The sequence below is a fragment of the Pagrus major genome, chromosome 2 (genome assembly GCF_040436345.1).
Source record: "Pagrus major chromosome 2, Pma_NU_1.0".
NCBI classification, from domain to species: Eukaryota; Metazoa; Chordata; class Actinopteri; order Spariformes; family Sparidae; genus Pagrus; species Pagrus major.
Window position 1 is genome coordinate 19613348 of NC_133216.1, and position 26014 is coordinate 19639361.

At 39.7% G+C, this 26014-nt stretch overlaps 1 protein-coding gene across 1 annotated transcript in view; it reads right to left on the minus strand.

Annotated features, from left to right (window-relative positions):
• grm5b (glutamate receptor, metabotropic 5b) overlaps positions 1–26014 on the minus strand; it is a 60095-nt gene that overhangs the window by 21659 nt on the left and 12422 nt on the right. The gene's annotated exons all lie outside the window — the stretch shown is intronic.

Here is a 26014-nt window from a genome sequence, read left to right on the forward strand (position 1 = left end):
CTTTGAACCATGTATTTTCTAATGTCTACTCCTTTTAAGGGGCTCTGTGTAACTTTTAAGAAATGCACATGTATTAATCACTTTTGTATTGGCTATATGTGAGCATATTGCAATGTGACATGAAAAATGAGACCTTCTCCATCCTGTGGAAGATTTGTTTAAGTTGTTTAATACTGCTGGACTGTGGATTTCTTTCTGAAGGACTCGGGTCAGATTTTCCATGACAGTCCAAAGGATGTGACTTTATGCACGTCCTCAAGTGCCTCGTCTCAGTGCCTGTCTCCGCTCCGCTAAGAGGGAGCAACAGAAGCTAACGTTAGTTAAGGAAAGGAGTCCACTAACGTAATGACTGGCGTCCAGCACAACACAGAAGTTCTAAAGAGCACCTTTAAGACTTCCATAAAAGTGGTTGCAACTAATATCACAGCTGAACAAGGATGTTAATGAAATATTGGGCAGTATTTGTGTGCAATACAGATGTTACAGTACAGCTTAAAAAAATGTGAAATCTATCTCTGGCAAAACATTTCTCTCTCGTTTGTGTCTCTCTCCTTCCAAGGAGACGTTGACAACAAGAAAGTTGCCTTTAGGAATACAGCAAAGGGGATTTTGACTCAATTTGACTGCTGGAGTGGGTTTTCATTCTGTCATTCTGGACAAAAGGAGTGAATGGACAAAGTTCCATTGTGTGCGTTATTGATGGTTTCCCAATTGGCCTGAAACTCAGCTTTCTCTGATTATCTTCCAACCTCCTTTTGATCTTTTGTTGCGGTCTTTGTGAAATGCAACTGACAAGAAATCCTTGACCATGGATGCATTTGATTTAGAAACTAGCAAACTAGGGTGTTTGGAGAGTGTTATTCTGACCAGGTTCATACAGTCTTTCCTTTTTTATTCAGTTGAGTTTTATGGAGATAAGAATCTGCATGTAGGACAAGGTGATGTGGATATTAATTTTAAACATCTAAGACCGTCTGCTGCGCCTAATTAGTAAGTAGATAAGGAATTTTAGACTGTGATTGCTGAATACAAAAAGGTGAACCAAATCAAGAGCTGACTGTATCATTGCACCTCTACAGCTAGACAAGGCCATCCCTGTTGAACATTTCATCTGAATTAAAGTGAGCTGATATCATTTAATCAGTTAATGAACCAAAGAGTGTGGGGATCCACAGCTTAAAGTACACGTTCGTTTGTGTTATTGTTTCCCTTTGACCTCAGGCTGTGCTTCGTCTTGATACAATCATAGATGTGGTGAGAAAACGAACAGTTGCCAATGTTTGATGAGAGAGTAGAGAGTGGAGGCATGCATTTCAATTTCCGAGCTGTTATATCAGGGTACAAATTTGGATTGTTCTGCGATCATTGTAGTAGGACCACTTTAGCTGGGGTAAATAAGGTCAGATTCTTTATTGGCAAAATATGTGAATCTGATCTGAAGCTGTGCTGCCAATGGGTCACTTTAGAAATTAATGTCTGCCACCCGACCCCAACCCACCCACTCTCTAGCTGCCATGGCAACCTGGCAGTGATTCTAGATGAGCATCTGCTGCTTACAAACGTACTGCATGCACACACACACACACACACATACACACACACACCAGCAGTCCACCAACCAAACCTGACAGCATTAATTAGCTGGACAGACAACACAAGTAGGAAAAGTGAACACAGAGCACATAGACAGACGGTCACAATCTGACAGAGCGGAAAAATGAAGGGGAGAAAAAAGGATGTAAGCTGCTCTGCATGCCTGTGAACATCCAAAACTTAGCGGCACAACAGCTGTACATGCAGAAGCTCTGCTGTCAGAAAGCAATGGGTAAAACAAACATAGATGTTCTCTAAAGGAATTTGGTTGTATAGTCCGTTTAAAATGCTAAGCACAACACAGCAACACATGTCAGCACGCAAAGTAATCTGCAGCAGACTATTTGGACCAAATAGGATAATGCAAGCCAACACTGGGAGGGGATGCTTTTTGCAAATACTATGCATCCACAATTTGTAGGAGAGAGATCTGACAAGTTGGGATTTATCAGTGTAGAAGTCAGCTCGGTCAGCTCCTCCTCACTGATGGATGGTGAAAAACATCTGTTCAGTGCCCCGGATTTTATCAATATAGTTTTGCCCAGACAGCTCAGAAAGTTATAATGCAATGATGCACAGTATATTTGTTTGTTTGTCTATGACAAACAGCTTTAAAGCACATCAAACCAACCATTCTCTTACAGTTTTATAGTGTTTGAAGATATCAGATCTAAATTCAGGTTTGACATTGGTGGGGGACTTTTGGTTTCAGATGAGAAATGCAGCATTTTTGTTATGATTGCAGAAAAAAACACAAAGTGGGCATAAATAACTGTTTCCATTCTTACCCTAAAGATGAGAAATGATTGTATCTGAGCAAATCCTGTTGTAATAAATGACTAACAATATGCCTGTATAGCACAGCTATTATTAGAAATATTGGTAAAGGGCAGGACTTGCTAAATTACTTACGCTCATATCTAAATGTTAAGAAAGGAGAGGGGCCTCTTTTACATTCTTCTTTGTCCATTAAGTGCGTAGAGTCAATTCATGGAGAGTTTTAGAGTGAGGCTTTAGGAAGAGCATGAGCTCTGACATTCTTTTTCAAATTATAATTTGAGCGGAGAGGATCCAGTCACCAGCCGTGAGCCGCATCACCTCATCTATCAACAGCCTCGGCCAAACGGAGGTCAAAGGTCACCATGACAACAGCAAAACTCATTAAGCCAAATGTCAGAACTGTCTCACACGCAGACACAGTGGCACTAAACTCTGTGTGTGAGTATAACAGAGAGAGAGGGTTGCGAGCCATGCCTGTGTCCATGTGTGTACCCAACTGTGTAATTATGTGAGTGATCGGGCCACTTTCCACGCCCGTCATTCAGTAACACGCACACACGCAGCAGAACAGCCCACGCCTGCTTACCTTGGCAGCAGGTTCACTTTTACTCATCTATCGATGCCACACTTCATTACCCTCCATCTCTATTTTTTCTGAGACTCTCACACAGTTTTTCTTCTTTCTATTTTCACCCCACATCTGGATCCTCCCTCTTTTATTCTCTCTTACCATTTCTTCCACTTAATGCCTCTCTTTTAATTCCTTTATTATTCAACATTTCTCTAAATCTCTTTTCTATCTCTTTTGCTTTTGCTCCCATCTTTCACAAGTTGAAGTAAAAGATTTCAAACCTTTTTTAAGCACACAATATAATTATTTCTCCCTGTTTTTAGCACAAATTTGTTGAAGCTCCATGTGACTGAACATGACTCCTTTTCCCTCTCCTCATTGCGAAGATAATACATTCACCTGACAGGTGTGGCATATCAAGATACTGATTAAATTATATGATTAGTGCCCAGGTGTGTTTTAGACTAGTCACAGTAAAGGGCCACTCTAAACTCTGCAGTTTGTGCAGGAAGTATTTTGGTTGTGTAAACCAACTGTTGCATCAGCTGGTCTCAGACAATCGTGCAGAGGGAGAAACTGGATGGGCGGGTCCTGGGCGGTCATGGTTACAAGTGGTCTGTGGTTGTGAGGCCAGTTGAATGTACTGCCAAGTTATCTGAAACAATATTTGAGGAGGCTTATGGAAGTGAAATGAGCATTCAATATAGTAGTAACTACTCTGGTGGACATTCCTGCAGTAAGCGTGCCAACTGCAAGCTTCCTCAGAACTGTGTGTGACATTGGCACATTATGTGATAAAACTGCACATTTTAGAGTGGCATTTTATTGTGACCGGTCCAAAGCACACCTGTGCACTAATCATGTTGTCTAATCAGTATCCTGATATGCCACACCTGTCAGGTGGATGGATTATCTTGGCTCACTAAAGGCAAGTTTCCACAAACCATCATTTTCACGCCTCCCACTCATTGTATATACATTGTGGTAGCAGCGCGATGTGTTTCAAGTAATGGGGTTTTGCATTACCTGCTCCTAATTTGCATAAAGTTGAATTCTGGCTATGTTATCTACAGTATCTATCTATCCTCTGCTTGCTCTCTGTTCCATCTGTTTCTTTTTCTTAATTGAGGACTGGCTGACCATTTCTTACATTCCTTCTTCCTTCTCTTTCCATTTTATTCTTTCTCCCTGTTGCACATATTTCCTATTTTTTTTCCTAGTCTATTACTCAATCTTTCACAGAACCATAATTACATTGGCAGATAATCACTGTAATTCAGTTACCTAGCTGCCTGAGAAAAAAGGAAAATATATCAAACAAGACAAACACACACAGACAAAAATATTAATATTAATAAAAGGATGTGGAATGTTTCAACAAAATGAGTGTTTAGTTCATCTAAAAATATATAAATTACCAGAATTGGAAGCATTTTCACTCTTCAATCAGAACATTAGGATTCAATGAAAGTTCAATTTTCTTCAAGTGATTCTTGACCCCAATCTAAACACTTTCAATAACCTCAAACCCTCCAGGACCCTTTCTCAACAACATGCACCAACCTTAGAAATGCCCTCACTTCCTCGACTGTCTGTAAAAATAAGTCACACAGATAGACGTGCACACTCCCCCTGATTCTTACACTCACCCACACACACTTTGTTCAGGCTAGTTTAGGCATACAGAGTGTATTTCGGATTTTGGCAACTTTGCTGATTTCCCCTGGGCTTCAGACAGCAGACGCTGATTTGATATGTGACAGGGGGACAAAAACAAAACTGTCAAGGCAGAGGAGAGAGAGAGAGACGCATAGACAAAAAAAAGGAAGAAAGACATAGACATATTATTCAAGGGGGACTGGTGTGGAGAGACAAGCAGGCAGGCAGCCAAGGCAAGAGCAAAAAAGTAGGGAAAAGTAGATCATTCAGAGTCGAACTAGTAAATCATTTACTCCTGGATTACTGTTTAAGCAAAAAGTGGTGTTCAGACAACGCACTCCATTAATTCTCACTCATATTGACTCAAACTATAGCTCAAAGAAGGTCACTTGGAGAGAGAGGGAGGACGAAGAAGAAGAAGAAGAAGAAGAAGAAGAAGAAGTGCTGGAAACAAAAAAATCGCCCTTTCCTAACAGAGAAGAATGACAGTTCAAATTTGATCGATCTCAAATTACAGCGATGTTTCTTTTTCGTATGACAGTGCCATTTTTTAGCATGCTAACTTCAGCAATGTGTATTGACCTTCAGGGCCTGTCCAAACTCGCTCTATCACTGTTTGTCATTGAGAAAATGTTCTTGGAAAATATGTCACAAGCAATGGGAAAGAATCGTTTTGTAACAGAAGTTGCTGCAAAGTATCACTGGGAGACAACACTGTGGTTTAGTTCACAAGGACATACATACATGATCCAGGGCAGTGGTGGAGGCAACACATTGGAAAATATCCAATTCAATTTGTTTTCATTACTGGTTAAATTCACTTTCAATCAATGGCATTGTGGAGTCAATAAAGATAGAAATAAGTGTTAAGATGCCTGAAGAAAGTAGTAATTAGCCTTGGCTTGGACGAAGACAGAGTAGAAAGAGCAAAGGGAAAGACAGAGTGATAAACAAACACGAGTTCACCAAGAAACAAGAGATGTCTGGAATTATAAGTGTACATTTTGATCAGTGTGTCCCCAGTGGAAACAGAAGCACAAATCCTCCCATGCTCTACCTACTGAAACATAATTGGAAAGATTTTATGTCTCTCATTGTGCGCACAAAGCGTGGCATTTTACTCCCATGCAAATACATGGGAGCTGTTGTAAAGTTTGCTCTTTCTTGCAAACTTTGACTTAATGACTTTTTTGACACTGACAATAGAAATCCCAAGGAAAGCTCACATTTGCATTTACAAATTGGCAATGCTGATGAGTGATCACACAAAAATGCCACTGCTAACACTTCTCTGCCACAAAAACAGATAAATATATAATGTTAAAAGCAAACCGAACACTCTTCTTTTGATTATATAATCCTGTTTTATTACAATAAATGGTTCTTCAATTATAGCGCCCTTTGCATTTTCATTCACAGTATGTTACATTAAAGCAGGATTGCGTTGGAGAACACTTATTGTTAAGTGGACCTTGCATTTCCATTTTTATATTGCCAGGCAGTCTTCATACCTACTGTGGGCTATAAATGCAGCTTGAATTCATTTAAATTATGTTATGACTTTTGCACATGTTGAACAAGAACAAAACAGAACTGTCCATTTGTATTTTCCCTTTCGAATGACTGCAGAAACACCCCTCTTCACGAGCGAACATAAAGAAAAGAGAGCAGCAGGAGATGCACTAAAATTAGGAGGAGTAAAGAGGGAGACGAAGAGTGAAAATAACTTTAGATGGAGGAATGGCATGGGTGGAGACTGAAATAGAAGGAGGGAAGAAAGATGGATGAGTGTAGATAACAGACATTACTGCCCTCCAGCTGGGGTCTTTGTCTGGACGCAGTCAGCTGTGTGAGTTACACACAGACACACAGAAATTTAGAAGACACAAATACATACATTGGTTCGCCTCTGTTGAATAGTGTCTATGTGTGTGAATATGTGAGGAAAAAAACGTTTTCATATCTCAGTATTTCGGATGGAAACGTTTCAAATAACTGAAAGCAGCCTCACCAATCACGCTCTAATACACACACTTTGAGCCCACCTATGTAGGCACACCTTACTACCTGAAAAAGGTGCCTTTTAAATAACAGGAAAATAATGAACTATTGACTTTGGACCAGCTTTTTGTTAGTCTATGGCACAGTTGCTTTCTGCTGCCTTAAGATAGCAGGGCACCATCAATGCACCTGGCCACACCTCATTTTAAGACCAACACTCCCAGGGGCGCATAGGTGGGCGCAAGTACATTTGCTATTTACACAACGTGGGTGCTGGGCATTAAAATGACAACTGCGTCGGTCTGAAACTAGCAATGGCACTTTGGGGCAGGTGTAAGACAGAACGTGTGAAGTTTAAACACATCCCTGGTTTGCAAAAACGTACATTGCCGACATCATTCTGGCAGTTGGGTTGTCAGTAGCAATAGAGAAGGGGGAAAAAAAACAGAAAAACAAAACTACAGTGGAGCGACAAATACATATCAACAAAGAAAAGGAAACTGGGCATGAGGATGATCAAAGAAATGGCAAAAGGAGCAAAAACAGCCAGCAACACACAATGAAACTCATGAGAGAAACACCAGAGGGAGAGGAGAGGTTAAAGACAACTAAATCCATGGAGATAAGGCGGGATTGAGCTAGACGGAGAGAGGAGAGGATAAAGTGACACATATATGATCTCTGGGGGAAAGACAGAATGACTGACAGAGGAAGAGAGAGGATGATCAAAAAGGAGGTGCCAGTGTTTCGTAAGGCTGGATAACTGTGTGTTTCTTGAGGTCAAGAAAGAAGAAGAGCGATGATACATGAGGTGAAGAAGTGAGTTGAGCATTGGAGAAAGAAACACAAAGAGAGATTGGGGAATGATGTCAGGGGGAAAAGAGTTAGAAAGAGACAGAGGCTGTATATTCTGCCTATTCCTCCTGGTCTGGCCTCATCACTTTTTATTGCTTCACACATTAAAGTGTCATCTCTCATATTCAGCACAGCGGACTTTGTAATATCACCTGCTGAGGTAATACGCCACCACTGTAACATTACTCTCTCTCCCTCCCTGTCTCTCTTATTTCTGCTTTATCTTTATCACCACAGTGGCCTTTTGGTCTCTTGCTCCCTGATGCTCTCACTGCTTTTCCAACCTTCTCTCTTTTCTCCCAGCACTGCCTTACTTTCTCAGTTTCTATGTTCAAAGACAGCTGTGCCCAAAGCCAAGTCATTTAACTGACTTTCAAAGGCAATGTCCCAGCCTGGGACCAGACACTGAGGTGCAGTTTGAAGTTAAGTAGCTCCATTATTTGGAAAAGGCATTTCCATTTCAAACCAGCCATGTGAATCAACAGTTAGCAGAGAGGTTAGGAAGTCTGTCTTAATATATAATGTCATACTTAAATCAGCAGAGTTATTGGTCACTAGTCTATAAGGGTTGGGAATCTGAAGGCATCTCACCATTTGATTAGATTCCGATTCAGAGGGCTACGATGGAATTATGAAATGATTAGCAATGTTTCTTAATCATGCATCAATTTTTTTAATTCTATACATGAATTAACTTGCTGCACTTGCTGCATGTAAAACAGAGCTTATTTGTAGTGACCATTCCAGATAATATCAATTACCTTTGCTCACACTCAGCCATCCTCACCAAACCCCAAGAGATAGCCTCATTTGGAACGTAAACACGACGGACAAGTTCATGTCTGCAATGTTTCATCATCCAATCGCTTCAGCCGTGTGATTCAAACGGCCTGGTCTTACAAGATTGTCACAGGCGATCATGATGTTAAGAATAGAGTTATATATCAGATTATTTACTTTTCTACATCAAGACAATCTTTCAAGAGAGAATTACGATGTATCAAAGAAATGTTTTCCTTTTATTTCATTTCCAATATCATCCTTATGTTGTGCTACTGACACTATGTAACCTCGGTGAGTGGGTAGGATCACAGCGTGTAGCATTTTATGGCAGTATCATGCACAGCACTAATCATCACTGATTTGGTGAAACTGGATCATAGTTTATGGAGAAAATGTTTTCTAGTTTTCCCCCTGACATCCTCCTGCTCTTAGCTCTCTTAGCTAACTCTGCTTTACGCTGCTATCACAGCAGCTTATGACCGCGGGAAGGAGAAGTTTTTACAGAAACCTGGGATTTATATTCACATCAGTTGTGTCACACTCAGAATCAGTTGGGGGTGCCAAAATGCACAAAATATGAATTTTACCACAGCGTTACCTTAAACATCTCTGGGAATAAAAAGTATAGAAACATATACAATATACTATATGCTGTACTAATATTCAATTAAAACCTATGATTTTACTACAGCAGAGTAAAAACATTGTAACTGAAAAACTACCTTTTAACATTAAGTTCAGTTCAAGTGGATTCTCGGGCCATCAACATTTGAGACAAGATAATCTCTACTGCCAAGTCACTTTTCAGTGTACGTACAAACACACACACACAAACCACCACACACTCTTCTCTACACACACACACAAACACACAGCCATTAACCGACAATCTTGTGTAACCTAATGATGGGCCGGTGGCTTAGAAGCAGCAGTCAGAGCTATTCCCTGCTTTACACGATGGCAATAATTATACTGGTTGGGCTGCACACACACGCACACGCACACCACCAGCCTGTCTGACAGCAGGGATTAGCAAGGAGAGGTGCAGCTAATGCCCAGTAACGAGACATCCAGCTTATCGCCCACAGAATCGTGTGTGTGTGTGTGTGTGTGTCAGAGAAAGAGAGAGAGAGTACTAGATGAATCTACAGTAAATTAGCTGCATGTCATTTTGCACTTTAATGGCTTTCCCACATCTCATTGGTACCACATTTCTCAACCAGCGCTCTCCTCGTTTTCTCTCTCTCTTCTCCTGTCCGGTTTCTTAAATCAAAATTGAAATGTGCTTTATTTGCATGAATGGGTGTTAGCTGCTTTTGCAAATATGACAGCAGATAATAAAACAAGAACCTAATAATTTATGATAAATAAGTCAAATAATATAATATATAATATATAGCTATAAGCATGCATATGAAGATGATAAATTAGATCATATATTATGAATATACATCCATGTACACAGTGTACATACACAATCTCACATACATGATATCATTGGACAGATGTTTTCAGTCTGATGGCAGGTGATGATATAATCTGCAGATTTTTGTGGGTTGGTCTGCATTTCCCTGCTCAGCCCTGATCTGCTCCTCACAGCTTAACTCATATAATTCTGGTGTTTTTTCAGACAGAATATTTCTCTGATCTGTTTATACTCTGAGCAGAAGAGTAAAAAATCCTGCTAGTCCTCTGCTTGTCCCAGCTAACAATGTTAGCAATGTTTTTGTTAGACATAGACAATCTCTATGGCCAGACAGTGTCCCTACAGTTTTGTGATGCCACAACACTTAGGGCATACAATTTTAGATTGTTATTAACAGTAAAATGTATTGCTTGTGTTAATTTTACTAACATGTCTTCAAACTCTTTGGGGTTTCTGGCTGACGCTGTGGAGATGTGTGTAGCCGGTTTGTTTGAGCCAATGATTGGTCCACTCTTTGGATTTTTGTGATTGTCAGGCTGTTTTTGCTTTTCTGAAACACCTTTACTTTCATTTGGTTTGTATTTACTGATCATTCCAAGCCATATAGCAACTTTTCAACAAGGAAAGGTTTTGCTGCGCTTCCTGTGTTGTTGAAACACTATGACACCTGCATTGACAGGCCCCAATAAGCCGAGGTGACACAGATGATTCATTAATATGCAGTAAATGTTGAATAATGTGTCTGGTTGAAGAAGTTTAATGCAAAATTGATTTAGATTTCATTTATGATCTCAACGACATTCCCCCCATGCTATCTATTTTTTTAAACTCTTGTGCCAAATACACGTAACACTTTTTTAAAATCTTTTCTTTGCTATGTTTTGTCTTTGATGACACATAAAACGATTTTTTTCAGTCATTTATTGTAGCATTGAATTATACTGCCTTTGTGCTTCTCAAATTTGGGGAGCTGGAAGCTGTAGATCAATGTTTAGGGTTTTTGGAGCATATTGTGAAAGAGCAGGATCATGTCTAACCAATAATGTGACCATTTGCAGGATATATGTTGCATTACCTTGCCTCTGAGCAGTCACTCTGTTACCATATATGTGAATGTCTCTATCTGAATTGAAGTAATCTTCTTCAGCCTCCAAATCGAAATTAAATAAAATAAAAATGTACCCAAATGACCCAAAGTCAAGGATGTGAGTGAAGGATTTGGAAACCATCCTCATTATAGTAAGGGGACACAGATGGAGGCATGTGTATAGTACACAAGTAAACATCCTGATATCTCTCTCACAAACTTTCCCTCTCTCACTCTATCTCTGTCCTTCTATAATTTTCTTGCTCTCTGTCTCCTGTGTTGCTATGGTAACAAGCTGTGCGGGGGCTGTGATGCGGCACACATCACACCCGTCTCACTGAGCTCACCGGAAGAGAGAGAATGTGAGGGAGACAGAGACAAATGGGCGACGGGGTGCATGTGTGTATGTGTTTGCAGGAGTCGGGGGAGGATATCCTTTACTGCCAACTTTAGTTGTCATCTGAAGTCCAGCCGAAGAATTGTTTACAAGTTGAAAGAAACATTTTGATGTTTGTATTGCTGTTAAAAAAGATGGATTTAATGATCTGTACATCATTGAGATCACATCTGCAGCCTGAAAGTTGAAACCTAAATATCTCTGTTGTCAGGTTTAAATGGCTACAAAGGAAATCAAAAGTGATTTTGCACTGCATTGTAATCTGGTGCTTTCTTAAGCTGATGCTAAACCTGGCCACCACCTGCAGAAAACTCTGTGCTTGTGTTAGAAATAATTATATATTAAAACCAATCACATTATCTGACAGTTTCTTGAAGTCACCCAACACAGGCTTAATTGTTGATTACAGAGTAATGGCTCAGGAGTTCTACCTGTTAAATATTGTCTGATTACGGTGGGTTACCCTGATTACCCTAACCTTTAGTGGTTACCAAAGACTGTTAAATGTCAGTACCTAGTGTCTTTTAGATAAGTAGATACTGAAGAATTACTATTACAAAATGGAGAGTCAGACTATACACAAAAGCTACCAACATGTTCATTTATTGTGCCAATTATCACGCTTTCGGAAATTAAGCCTAAACTGTTCAGTGGATTACATGGAAATGCTAAATGACCACTTAACGACTATAGGGTTTCATCAAGCACATACATTTACAGCATAAAGAATTTTTCAGACGTTCTCTCTAAATCTCAAACATGCAAAATTTGAAAATAATGGTGCTTTGCACACTACAGGATATTAAGATTATTGTGCCAGAGAAGCGATGCACCACTTCACGTGATGTCTCTCATGTGATCTGATGGTGAAGCAGATGTAAACAAAATGGAGACTGACATGTTTCAACAACTTGCTATAGTAATGCTTTGCAGTGAGAAAAAACAAAAGTAGAAGGCTAAACTAGTCTGGATGAGAAGTTGGTTTGGGAGAGGCGGTCAACACGGATTGTCTATTGTTCAGCGAGAACTGGAGGTGAGATTTTGAGTTTCTGTCAACAGTAGTACGCTAGCTAATGTTAGCCTCATGGACTAGAATGTTTGTTGTTGCCTGGCCACGACGGAGGGTGCATACAATTTTGCACAATGGACCTAGACTTCCTTCCCATCTTTCTGTGAATGACCTCCTCAACAGACACCAGAGACACTTTGTCAGTATAGTGGAAATCAGTAAAACATATGCAGCAGTAGTACTATCAGTCAGCCAAGTTTCTGATAGGAAAATCCAACTCCCAATTACAAATCTGGATACAGTTTCTGACAGCTCATCAATTTTGTTGATCAATGACTTTCCCTTAAGGATGTGAATTGGCAGGCAATGAACTCTGCTACAGCTCCCCCTCCTCCTCCTTGTTTCTGAGGTTTCATGTCATTGGGAAATCAAGGTTAAAGCTCCTGTTAGTAAGATAGCTTATTCTTGAGTCTCATTCCAAATACTGATGCTTTGGGTCAACTCTCTTTCGGATGGCGGCCATCTCGACCTACAATCCCAAAGCGTCAGCATTTGACAAGTTGGGAAACCCAAACAGTCAGTGCTACTATGTTACTAACAGGAGCTTTAAGCTACTCTACAGTGGCAGACTAGAAAACACATAACAAAAAAAATTATGTTATCATTGCTTGCTAATTTCTGAAAGAAAAGAAGACCCAAAAGGCCAAGAAGTATTTGGTTGATTATTAGGTTGTTTATTTTTCCATAAAAAATAGAATTACCACCCAGCAATTGTATGCCTCCTGCCAACCCAGTCAACTTACAGTTTACAACCATGTCTTTATAATGTATGTAGTGACTACTTTGAAGGAATGTAATGAAATGTATCCAGTGTATTTTTGGCAAAATATAATTGGCATATGATTCCAGGGAGTAATTCCCAGTGACAAACATGCTGTCTTCACTTAGAGACTATTGTTACAGACGAGTACAGAGGCTGATAGAGAGTTTCGTCCCATTGTACATCCCCAATCAACTGAAGCCCAATATCAGCACAACCAATGAACTTATGTTGGACTACTGCTGTATATCTATTAGTTTGTAAGTTCATTGAGACAAATCAAAAAACAGTCAAATTCTTGTTTGTATTCACATGTTTGGCCAATAGAGCTGATTCTGATAGAACACCAAGAAGCTATAAATTGTAAAACGTGGATGCTTCACACACATTAAACACTGCAGCACCGAAGATCAAAGATTCAAAGTGGGTACCCAAGATTAGTGTCACCAATTTAGCATCCACCCTACAGTATGTGAAATATCACAATCTGGCCATAAGTTTATCTGTAGATCATATAAGTTGACCACTGGCCATTGGATAAAGATGCCATGACTTCATCATTTCATACTATTAGGTATTTGTGTGAAATGATGTCATTATTTGCTAATGAATTCTTGAGTCATGGCCAAAAAACCTACAAAAAGTTATGTGCTGTCACAGTAAGCTTGACTTTGACCTGTGACCATCAAATTCCTTTCCATTTACCTCTTAGTCCAAGTGGATGTTCGTGCCAAATTGGATGGAATTGCCCCAAGGCAGTCCTGAGATATCCACAAGAATGGGAAGGATAAACAGACGGACAGATGAACAGATGGCAGTAACCTGAATGTATAATGGCTCCAGCCACAACATATCAACACCTTTTCAATTTTCTCTGTATAAATGACTTGTTAATTTTGGTCTGAACATTTCATGTCAGAAGCCAGTGTAAGTCAGTCCATTTTTCATGATATTTGCAATAATCAGCCAACGCAACCCATTTTCAGTAGTGTTTAGTTTGATTTGATGACACATTTCTTGCTGTGACCCATTAAAACATTAGGCAACTGAACAAATTGCCTGATGTGATGAATCAATACAAGCTGCTGTTATTCTTCCTGTAACATGCCAGGAAGAGCTGTCCTCTTAAAAACTCAATAACAAGACAAAGGAGACAGTTAATGAAATACTGAGGATTAGATGCTTTCTTTCTCGAGGCCTGCGTCACGTAATCCCATTTCTACAATTGCTGCCATTTTTCTGTTCTGTTCACACAAAAGCAGAAAAACAATTTAAAACATAGTATCTGACAAAAACACTCAGCAGCTTCAATTTTTCCTTATTCGTGTCTTTTGCCTCAGTAGGGTTCTTGCCATTGCTCACGGGCATCGCAGTTCATATTTCTCTTAATTACCTTTGCCTGGTTCAGAGTCGGAGCTAAATTAAGGGCCAATTCATTTCCTGTCCAGACACTTCAGGAGATAGCAGGGCAATTCTTCACAGATAGCCTATCAAATGTGTGATGGATGAAGAGCAAGTGTATTTTGAGAAGAGAGAATGAGGCTGAGAATCTGTTGCCGATTATGGAAATAAAGTAGAGATACAGAAAGTCAAGTGTATAAATGAAATGAAGAGCAAACATCAGAGCTTATTTGCGTACTGATGAGATCTTTGTTGTCATTAATTTATGTTCACTCGATACCAGCGTAAGAGAAAGTGCATGTACAGAGCATTTGCATATCTCAAAAATTAAACAGAAAAACAAAAGGGGAAACCCTTTAGATTCCTCTGTGGATTATTATAACGACTATAAAAAGGATTATTTCTGTGTTTGTGTGTGCTTGTGAGTGAGTGTGTATTTGAGAATGCTGAGCCACTGGGCTGACGTAACACTCTGTTTAATCCCACAGTGTAAATCTCAGAAAATGAGCAGCAAACTGCCGAACTGAGAACACAACAGACAAACCGTGCAAACAACACAGTTTGTTGTACCAACACACACATTTATAAACACACACAAATTCACACAAGGACAGATATATGATTACTCTGGGTAACCTTCTCAGTAGCTCCCTTTCCTACTGTCTCTGTCTCTCTGTCTTTTCTGTCCATCTGTCTGTCTATCTCCCCCTCCTATCCTCTCTAATTCCCAGCACTTTTCCCATTGGAGTGCTGTAAGAGGATAAGGCCATTCCCTGGGAGAGCAATAAGAGGATGAATATGTGTTTGTAGGTATGTTTGTGTGTCAGCCCATGCCTAAGTGTGTGTGTATATGCATACACATGCATTTTTTGTATGTTTACATGTAAGTAAGCCAATGTGAAACAGAATACAGGTGCATATAGTTGTATACTTGTGTATGTGGGAGTGTTTTGTGTGTGAAAGTGCATGTGTCTACATTATCTGTGCATGTGTGTCTGTGTGTGTGTGCCCAAAGGTCTGCCCTACATATGGCAAACCCCTTAATTCCCTGTCAGGAGACTCTGAGAGTTGGAATACCATTAGAAATTCCTGTGTATTCCTCTTTTGTTCTTGAATCTCTCTGTTTTTCCCTCCGCTCTGACTGCAGAGCGATCGCTAGCAGTCATTAATCAGAGAGAAAAAAGATCAAGAGGATGTGCAGCAGCAGAACTGTCTAATGATTTGATTTTTGGAAACATTCTAAAGCAGCCTGCTATATATTGATTCACTCAGAAGGATGAAACCAGAAAGAATTGCAATCATGAGTCTTTGGACAGTTGTATGATTGATAGAAGTTTGAATTCACAGTCCTTATTCATTAAACATGCTGTTTCTTGTTCATTGATACAACACCATTGAAATGTCACTTATTTAAGCTGTGGGTTTTTACTGAACCTGCCAAACCACAAAACTACAGCTTTTTTCCAAAAGTGATGATTATAGACAGGAGGTGTAATCACTCCATGATCCTTGATAAAAAAAAAAAAAAAATGGATTTGTCAAATAGATGATTTTAATTTAAAACCTGTTATATTTTGCAGAAAAGTAATCATGACTCGCTGTTCAGTAAATGAGTGGGTAGACAGGTCCAAGTCAAACCTTAAATTCAGTTTTCTACCAACTTTCAGAGTGAAATTAAAAGAGAAAAGCTCCTACTCAATAAACATTTGTCTTGAGTGTAGCAAGAGCTAAGACAAGCAAGTTTACAAACATATAATCTGATGTTAAAACAGATATATTCAGCTGTCATTGGTAGGTTACTTTTCGTTTTAACCACCCCAGTGCTCCATTCTGTTGCGAAAAATAACCTGCACCCAATTTGCCATGTACCAGTGATACAAGGTCAATGCAAGTCTTTGGTGCTGCATGGTGAAATGCTATTTCAGTGGGCTAAATATCCCATTAAAACAAACTTACAGCTAAAATCCTACACAATAGCGACACAGTACAATCCACAACACAATAACAGCAAGAAAAATAAATTATACAACAGCACTAACACCTCTCTAGGAGTGTCTTGTGTCTAAAAAAAATGTATAACTTTCACTTAGACTGTTATATTAGGCTGGAAAATACTGTACAGTATTTAATAACAGGTGCTCCTGTTTTCGTGTTAATCATTGATACTACTATATGGACACATGCCGACTTTAGTATAAAATACCTGAATTATGCGACACCATCAGACACAAACAGACAACTGCTACAAGGCACTGCTGTCAAAAAGCCTGTAATGGACTCTTCTAATACTTAAAGTAGTCTTTTAAAGATTGTAAAGATTTTTGCTGCTTTATGGAATATTTCCACTGGTTAAGATATTTTGTTGTGTACTTGAGTCAGTTTCTCCTTGTTGAGAAGAATATAAGATTGAAACTATGAACGGACGAAGGAGATTCATTTCTTTCATTCAAGTTTTTGTTGTTTTAGTATGATTCTCATTTGTATTCTCTTCATATATTTAGTGAATACATAAATACAGTATATGGTTATATGTAACTCAAATTGAATAATTATTTACATGGTATTTGTGCAGCTGCAGGCTCTCATCATTACGGCCTGATGAAAAAAGAAGCTGTCTGCTGTAAAAATAACTGAACTCAAAGCTAGTCTTATGCCAAAATTGTTGAGGAGGACATTTTTTCAGAAGACTGAGCAACAGGGAAGCTGTTGCCCTGGTAAGTCTTTCCACCCCACGCAAACAAACATTCATGAGCAGACCTTCCTCAAATTCAATATGGAGACCAGAAAGGAAACAATGAAAGATAGGGGCAGGAAGAGAGAGAAGGAGGAGGAGTAGATAAGGGGGTGCAAAGGACAGACATTGAGAGAGAGAGAGAGAGAGAGAAAGAAAGGGAAAGACCTGTGAGCTGAATGAAGAATTCTTTGATTTTGGGTAGTTTCAGTTCAGCAGCCTTTTGATCGGCTGTCTTAGAGGACTTTACCCAAACTGACAACAGAAAATGAAAGCCAAGGTGGAGTTTCATTGCACTTTAAAGTGTGAAGACATAAACCCACTGACAGAGTTCTTTGATATGTGGTTGACACTTCTGACACCAAGGAAGAAAGAGATCCAATGCACATTGCTTTATGAATTCCATTCTTTGTCAAATTTACAGAAAAAAGGCCTTGATGCAACAAAAGAATGTCAATAACAATGACAAAAAAATGTTTTCTAAAAAAATATTTGAAATAGCAAATCCAATGAAAGGTGGCAGGATATCTGTTAAACAATTAAAGAGTTTTGAGTGTTTTGTTGAATATTAAGTAAAGGTCTTTTTCCTAGGCTCAGGATAAGGTTTTGGTTATGGTTGGCAGTAGCATAATGTTTAAAGATCTCCTGGTTGAGTTTACTTGGTCCACAGTTTTGTGTACAAATCCTAAAAAAATAGACATTCCATTAAATACGAGTTCCTGCTAAAAAATAGTGAAGATCTTAACAAAGAAGAACAAGGTCAGGAGTTCGAAGATCAAGAAAAATTTGATTAAAAAAATATGACCATTATATGGCTGTGGGTTCAGGAGGTAGAGCGGTCGTTTGCCAGTTGGAGGGTCAGTGGTTCAATTCCCGGTCCATGCAGGTGTCCTTGGGCAAGGACCCATTGGTGTGTGGATGCGTATGAATGGTTATCGCTCCCAATGAGCAGGTGGCACCGTACGTGGTAGCCTCTGCCACCAGTGTATGAATGGGTAAATGCTGACTTGTGCTGAAGAGTGCTTAGAGTGGGCGCTGAGAAAAGCACTCTATAAATACAGGCCATTTGTCCATGAAAAATGCTTTCGATCAAACAGTGATATTACAACTTCAAATGGATATAAACTGATCCTTTATCTTGTAACAAAGAGCCAAAGAGAACCAGACCAGTGGCGTCCACAATTACACTTAAGATTTTGACTTTAAATCACACCCAATGGAACAACGAATGCAACATTTTGCACAAAGAAGTCGAATGTAGGGAACCAAAGTGAAAACTGGACATCTGGACTTTGTGCCAAAAGTAAGAAAAACCTAATTCAAATGCGTGATAATGCGAATAAGGAAAGATACAACCTAACTCAACAGCATGTCAAGTTCACTCCATATGTCTGGATTAGGATGGAATGATCTAGTAATTCCTCAACAAACATCATTTCCCATAAGCCATAGACCATAGACCACCTACAACTACAGAGGTGAAAAAATTACTTTAGAAGAAAATGTTACGATGAACTTTGTACCAGCTCTGCTGCACTTGAAAATGTTTACGGGAGCTGTACTTTTCTCTTGGCTGACAAAATAATCGAATGTGAGACTGCACTGAGTTACAGAAGCTATTGAAATAGAGGTTAGCCCGGATCTGACATTAGGACTTTAGTTCTCTTTAGATCAGCCATCAGTATTTTCTGCTAAATTGAACCAAGAACCCATGAATGATATCGCATTTGAAAGACAGGTGGCTCAATAATTGCACAGAGGAATAGAAATCTCCTCGGAAAATCTAAGCATGGTGTAGATTAGTGATTCGGCTTCCAGAAATCCAAACATTCCCTGAAAAGAAGGAGATTAACTCGGTCTCAAAGCTAGATGCCCCTGTTCAGACTACTGGGAGCTCGAAACAAGATTTGAGTGATTAACACCAACTTCAAATGTTGGATTTTTAAACCCAGTTTAAACACATTTGGACTGTTTACTCGCATTTCAGCAACAGTGTTAAGAACATGCAGTATGTGTGTACGTATGTGTGTTCGGTTGATGCATCTCCCTGAGGGAGCCTCCAAAGAGAAGCCACTTATTGATCTCACAATGAGACCGCACCATAGGGAGAGCATTCACTCACTACACTTAAACAGGCACAGACAGTCACTCTCTTTCACACACACCCACACACACCTGCATACATGCACAGTGCCTCACATTTGTATAACTGACATGTCAGGAAAGACACAATGATGATGTCGTATCACACGCATACGCAAGTAACCATGAAAAACACATTTTTCTTAATCCTCCATCGCCCTCCCTTTTTTATCTATCCATCATTCTTCCCTTCATATTCCCCTGTGTTTAATTACAGTCTTTTATTGCAAAGTTATGAAAAGAAAGATCAAAATTAATTTCCATTATTCCATCATAATCAAGGGTAAATTAACATGTTACGAGCAAGCATTACACAGCCCCATGTCAGCTCACAGACTGGAAAAAACCCTTATTTGTGTGCGATGTACAGTATGTGTCAGTGTCTTTGTGTGTGCCCATGTAAATGTGTGTGCTTGCAAGTGTAGATACATCCCAAACCCAGCGGTGATTCATAAATTACTCTCCTACTGCGTGGGATTTGCTTTTCATGTCTGGCAAGAAATCTTTTATTACCATCTGAAATACATGCACACACATACACACACTGATACACAATACCTGTCCTCTCTGCTCTGCCCTCAACTGCTAATCTTTCCTCTCTCCAATCTTCTCCCTTCTTTTCCATTCCTCGCCTCTTTGCATCTTTCCTTCCCCTCTTCGCTCTGTTTCCCTGTTCTGCCCTCACCATGTCTTTGATCTCCTCTCACTACCATGCCGGTGTACAATCCACTAAAAATCACTTTTTAGGATGTGCCGCTTTTAGACATCTTGAGCCGCTCTGAGGTTTTGCCACGAGGTGCCGTTTAACCCCTCTTTACAATTTCTCTCAATTTAAAACCACAAGGAGACAGACAGCTGTGGTGTTAAGTGGGACACTACAGGGGTCTGACCTCTGTTAAATGATCAGTTCAGGGTCTCTGTTCTCATATATCACACTTTTACTCTCTGACAAAACACAAGCAGCTGGATTCAGAGAGGGACACAGTGACAGAGAGTGAGAGACAGTGAGATAAAAACATATATGAGAGACGGAAAGGAACAGACTGATAAGGAAGGAAAAAGAGCATTAAGAATGAAGGAGAGTCTGACACAGATGAGAAATGTGACAAAACAAGAGTTATGGGACACGACAGGACAGTGGGGTCGTAGAATATTAGGTTCAGGCTCTGAAACGTCCATTAGCATTATCAGTAAGCTCTTCTTCTGACAGTGCTGAGTGTTGTTAATGGCACTCTCACAATATGACAGAAAAACCTGACAGTCACACACAAATATATAGATGCACCCACGCATGCACAGAGCCATTCACATAAACACATGCGCATGCGCCACATATCACCCCAGCTGCTATGCTGGATTCATCCAAATATGGTAGGGGATATTTCCATGGCAACAGCAGGCAGAAGGGGTGCAGACTTGTGCTGGATGATCTCCGGAGAGAGTCTGCTTTTTGACTTTTGATTCAAACTATTCTCTTTCAATTCATTCAACTGTACAGTCATTTCATCAGCACCACTTAAAATATCTGCAGCTCATGAAAACACACTGAATCTAGCCTTGGTGCCATGAAAATGCAACTTCACTGCTTCAACTGTAAGGTTGCAAAACTGGCCTACATTGGTTTTAACCAATCCCGTGGTCATACAATGTTTTAGCTGTTTTTTAGCAACTTGGTTCTCCTCGGCAAGGACGTTCACAGTACACAGGATGTTTCCCTGTAATCTGTTGCAAAACAGCTGCAGGTGAGAAATCTATGATGCAGTGGACATCCAGAAAGAGGTAAAATCCAGCGAGTGATTGTGTGACAAACATTTCCAACTGTATAGACCATAAAATACAGAGATGTTATTGCTGTGAAGTCAACCACATGATAAGCTATAGCTTTTATCACTGACTGCCTTGCAGAGCCTAAAAATTTATAGGAAGGAGGGACAGTGCATCAGTGCATTTTGTGTGAGCATGTGTGTACACAAGAAGGTAAATACCATGTTAAGCTCTGCTGCCTGACACAATTAGCCATACATCTATACATTTGCTTCACAAACTAACACACAAACTGCAATCGTTCTGTAATATGTCATTTAGAGGAATTAGGATTTTTGACTAACAAGTCAGACAACATATGTTCATATCTGCTACAAGGGCCTTGCATCATTGAAAAACTGTGTTTGGATTATAGACTGTATAAAATTTGGACCGAGCCATTGAGGAAAAGTGAAGCCAGTGCGAACATTCCTTAAACCTGCATTATTTCTAAAGGTCAGCAGGGGGCAACTCCACTGGTTTCAAAAAGAAGTCTGATTGCAAGTAAGCTTATGAGGAAATAACCCTACTTCTCCTTTGATGTATTACCTCAGTAAACAGTTCCCTCCCTAATGAGTTTACAGCATAATGTTCATTTTGTAAATTATGGTCCCATTTAAAGTAAAATAGACAATAAATTAGGGTATGCTTTTGGGTGTGGTACCCTTGTGATTGACAAGTCGCTACCCCGGCGAATGTAAATCAGGATAGAGGCATAGCATTGCATCTCAAATATGGTCATTTCTGGTTCCAAAACACCAAAATGGCGACGGTCGTAATGCCAAACGCAAGGCTTCAAAATGGATACAAAATGGATACGATATGTATTTCGTGGGGTAGCTCTGCATGGCTGAAATGGGATGTAACATTTTACAATTGCTGGCTGACACAGATGTATTTGTGTCATTGATTAGACCTCACCTGAACTTGAGAAAGGAGAGTCTGCTTCACTTAGTGATGAATAAAAGAGGTTACCATGTGATTCAGGGGGGAAAAAAATTTACACGGGTTCATGTGAATTTGTGCTGGTAAGTGTGTGGGTGTGGGGGAGGTGTTGTGTGTGTCCCATGTGGCTCTAGATATTTATTTCAGCCCAGCTATTCATTAATGGGTCTGTAGCCTGCTTGGCACCATGAGAAATTATAGGACAGAAGCAATCGATACATTCAGGCTCCAAAACCAGCCTCAGTGTGTGTGTGTGTGTGTGTGTGTGTGTGTGTGTGTGTGTGTGTGTGTGTGTGTGTGTGCGTGTGTGTGAGTGACATAGTTTTCTTATGATGTGGTAGTTAGCCCCAGGACCTGCTGTGGGTTTTTAGGATTATTTCTAGAAGAACATAAAAAAAATCAAACACTAGAAACGCATAGAAACTGAGTGCCTGCTCAGGGCAAATACATGTAAATAGCCAGCACTGACAGTATTTCTGATGTCGCTCTGAAGCCTTCGCTGCACTAAATAATCTTTAAACAGTATATTTTATATATTGTGTTAATGTTAATGTAGTATCATATCTGAGGGTATATAAATATATATAATTCACAAATGACAAAAGTGCACAATAACTCAATAAAAGTATATATACTGAAAAAACAAGAAAAAATTGATCGGGTTATTAAAATGTTGTATCTTGAAATTATGCAAGTACTTTGTCATGTAAGAGCCTTGAATTATATTCAGAAGAAAGAGATTAAGGTTAAGTAGGCAAGAGGTTGCTAACAACGTCCAAATTAAAGTTACTCATCATGAGCAGGGTAGTAAAGCCATGTCAGAGAGGGCCTGTACAGACAGGAGAAGTGGGTTATGTTTTGTCAAAAGGTGTACAGTAAATGTGTTCCTCATGAGCACACTATGAGAGGATGGAGAAGGTATCAAGATCAAAGAAATTCACTTACAATCTGGGGACCAGAACTCATTAGAGAGTGACCAATTCAAAAAGGGAGAAGCCGCAAGTGCTGATGAATTTTCGTTTATCTGATTAACCCTGTGAGAGAGGAGATTCAGGAGACTTGATGCATTACGTTGAAGTATTCAATGAAGCTCGATCGAGGAGAACAGGCTCAACAGTACATGTAGTAACACAATGTAATGCTATGGCAATTCTGACACTTACCAGTCTGTGACTATTTAACCCGCCACAGAATACTCTGTGGAAACGTGCTTACCTACAGTAAATCATGTTGTACTTGATGGGAGAATATGGAGTTTGGTCCATCATGGAGCCAGTGCATCTCTCGTATGAGATATAGTAAAGGTTAAATGCAAAAGGAACAAGAACGTGACCTCGTTTGAATGGGAGACAGCACACCTTATCTCCCCAGCTGCTCAATACAACCGTTCCACTATGACTGTGGGGAGAGAAAGAGGAACCTCTGCACACAGAGAAGCCTGTGACCCTGAGCATGACCTCTTCACCTCCTGGGTGAGCAGAGAGGTTGGTGTATATCGATGAATGTAGGACTGAACTTATGAGACTTAACATATGGAAATTCCTTTACAGCAAGATCAATTTCAAGACTGACACAGACAATACTAGCGGCAATAATACAGACAGACTTCAGAAAAATCAAACATTCATCTTGAATTATTGTACGGCATCCAGCTCACAGCCCATCTCAATTTAATGATCATACATTTCTCCCACAGCATCAAAAACATTAGAAATGTAATCAGGAGATCTAGAGAGCTTGTGGTATTCGACTCCATTAATGACCATATCTGCCCTAGGTAACTGAATAATCGTCTGTGTGCTCTTGTGGTAATGTAATTATCCTGGTGTTAAACGAGTGTCTGCCCAACTGGGCTAATCAGAAGTTCCTTCCACAGACCTCCTGTGAGCAGGGCACCCACCCGTGACCATCTCTAATTTACAGCTACAGTCCGTTTATGATGCTGACGCTAACGAAGGCTGATATTCAATTAACCCGCCTAATCAAAACAGACTGGCCGCCGACGAAGGAGTACAAGATGTGCTGCAAAAAATATCAATTTTAAGAATCCATTAAGGTCTATATTCAGCCTTAGAAAACTATTTTCTTCACACAAGTGGAAAGCCAAATGATGTGAGAGCTGTAGTCGATGTAAATTCCTTTTCACTTAGTTCAAGAAATTTTAAGTGACAACCTACTATACAGTATTAAATAAGGGAGACTGCTCTACTGGTATCAAGATGCTGCATGATTGAAGGAAACTAGGTGGACTAAGTTGGACTAAGTTCATTTAATTTGGCAGTAAGTGATGTCAGGATAACTTCTCAGATTTAATATCAAATAAATAACACTTTATTAGGTTGTTGTTGTTCAAATGGAACAAATCACAAATGGCTGTGCCAATTTCAGAGTCAATGTGGTGAACAATACATGGTCTTGTCATCCTTCTTATCTTTTATTTATTTAGCTGCAAATGTTTTCCCCTTTTTTCTTCCTAATTGGGAATGTCCACTTCCCCCTGAGCTGCAGTCCTCAGAGGAGTTAAGACAGCCATGTGCTACACCAGCTGCCTCATTTTGTACCTGACAGCAATGAGCTTCACCAGAAGAGGTTCCTGCTTTACCCCTGATCCCTCTCTCCTCCATGCATTTGCTTTGAATATCAAATAAAAGAAACATGACAAACCAGCGACAAGGTTAAGAACCTGCCAAAACCACAAATTGGGTTTATTGGAATGCACACAGTTGAACCACAGGTCTCTACAGCAGTGAATGAGAATGTTTCACCCCTCTAACGCTGACTGAGAATGACATTAGTTTTGACTTTTATCCACTTCCACACATTCCCATTTAGGAGCTTCAATATATTTCTACTGCTAACCATTGAGCTGCTCCACTGGACCAGTTGGAGGTTAAGTGTTTTGCTCAAAGGCACATTCACAGTAATTGTTAGAGGCGGGGAGAGCACTGTAGTGGGTTTTTCCTCGGTTTTGTAGCTTTGGGCCAGGACTCTAAATAGATGGGCTCCTGAGTAATATTATTTGGACTGACATTACCCCCAAAACCTTCTGTATTATAAATAGCCACAACTTAAAAACAACTTAACCCATGACAGAATATCAACATAATGACTTTAGCTCATCCATCCCGATCTGATCTTTCTTTCCCTCCTTCCACTTTCATCTCTAATGGCAAGACAAAGCAAATTATCAGGAAGCAAAGCATATTCAGTATGGTTTTAGACTTTACCTCACTCTCAGCAGGATGACGATGACGATGATGTAGATGAAGATGAAGATGAAGATGATGATGATGATGATGATGTATTAGATGTGTGTGGTGATAATGAGCATCATGGTGGCAACAAAACTGCTATGATTTAGTTACACAGCGCAGATCACTGGGGGGGAAGAGTAGAATAGAATTAAATAGAATTATATGTATGGCATTTGAATGGTAATCACATGAGAAGCTTCTCAAAGTATGTTTTGTTTTTTGCATGTTGGCTGGCGTAGGTGATAAACTCATTATTCATCATATGTTTATTATACAGTTGACATGGCAACCAGAACTCAAGAAGCTGAGAGGCAACTTTCATAGACACACATGCATACATGCACATACACACACACACACACACACATACACAGATGTACATTAAAACAGTCCATTTGGAGGGTTATTTTTGCAAGTGAACTGTAGGAGGTATTCATATAAGTGAGAACGAAGCATGATGTGAAAACCACCTCCAAAATTCAAAACAGCATGTGGGTCCGTGTGGGTTTTTGTGAATGTCTATTGCTGTTTGGATGTATAGTCTATGAACACCATTCAGTAGGCTTTGTGCTTTGTAATATGCAGAAAACTAATCCACCATTTTACAGAGGCCCGGCAAACATCTCAAACTTCTTTCACTAACAAGTCACAGAGTTCAAAATTAACTGGCCAAATTAACATGTTTGAAAAGGAGTCTTAAAAAGAAAGCAGAGTCCTGGCTGCCGCTGTATTACCAGGGTCTGCTGAAATAAACAGT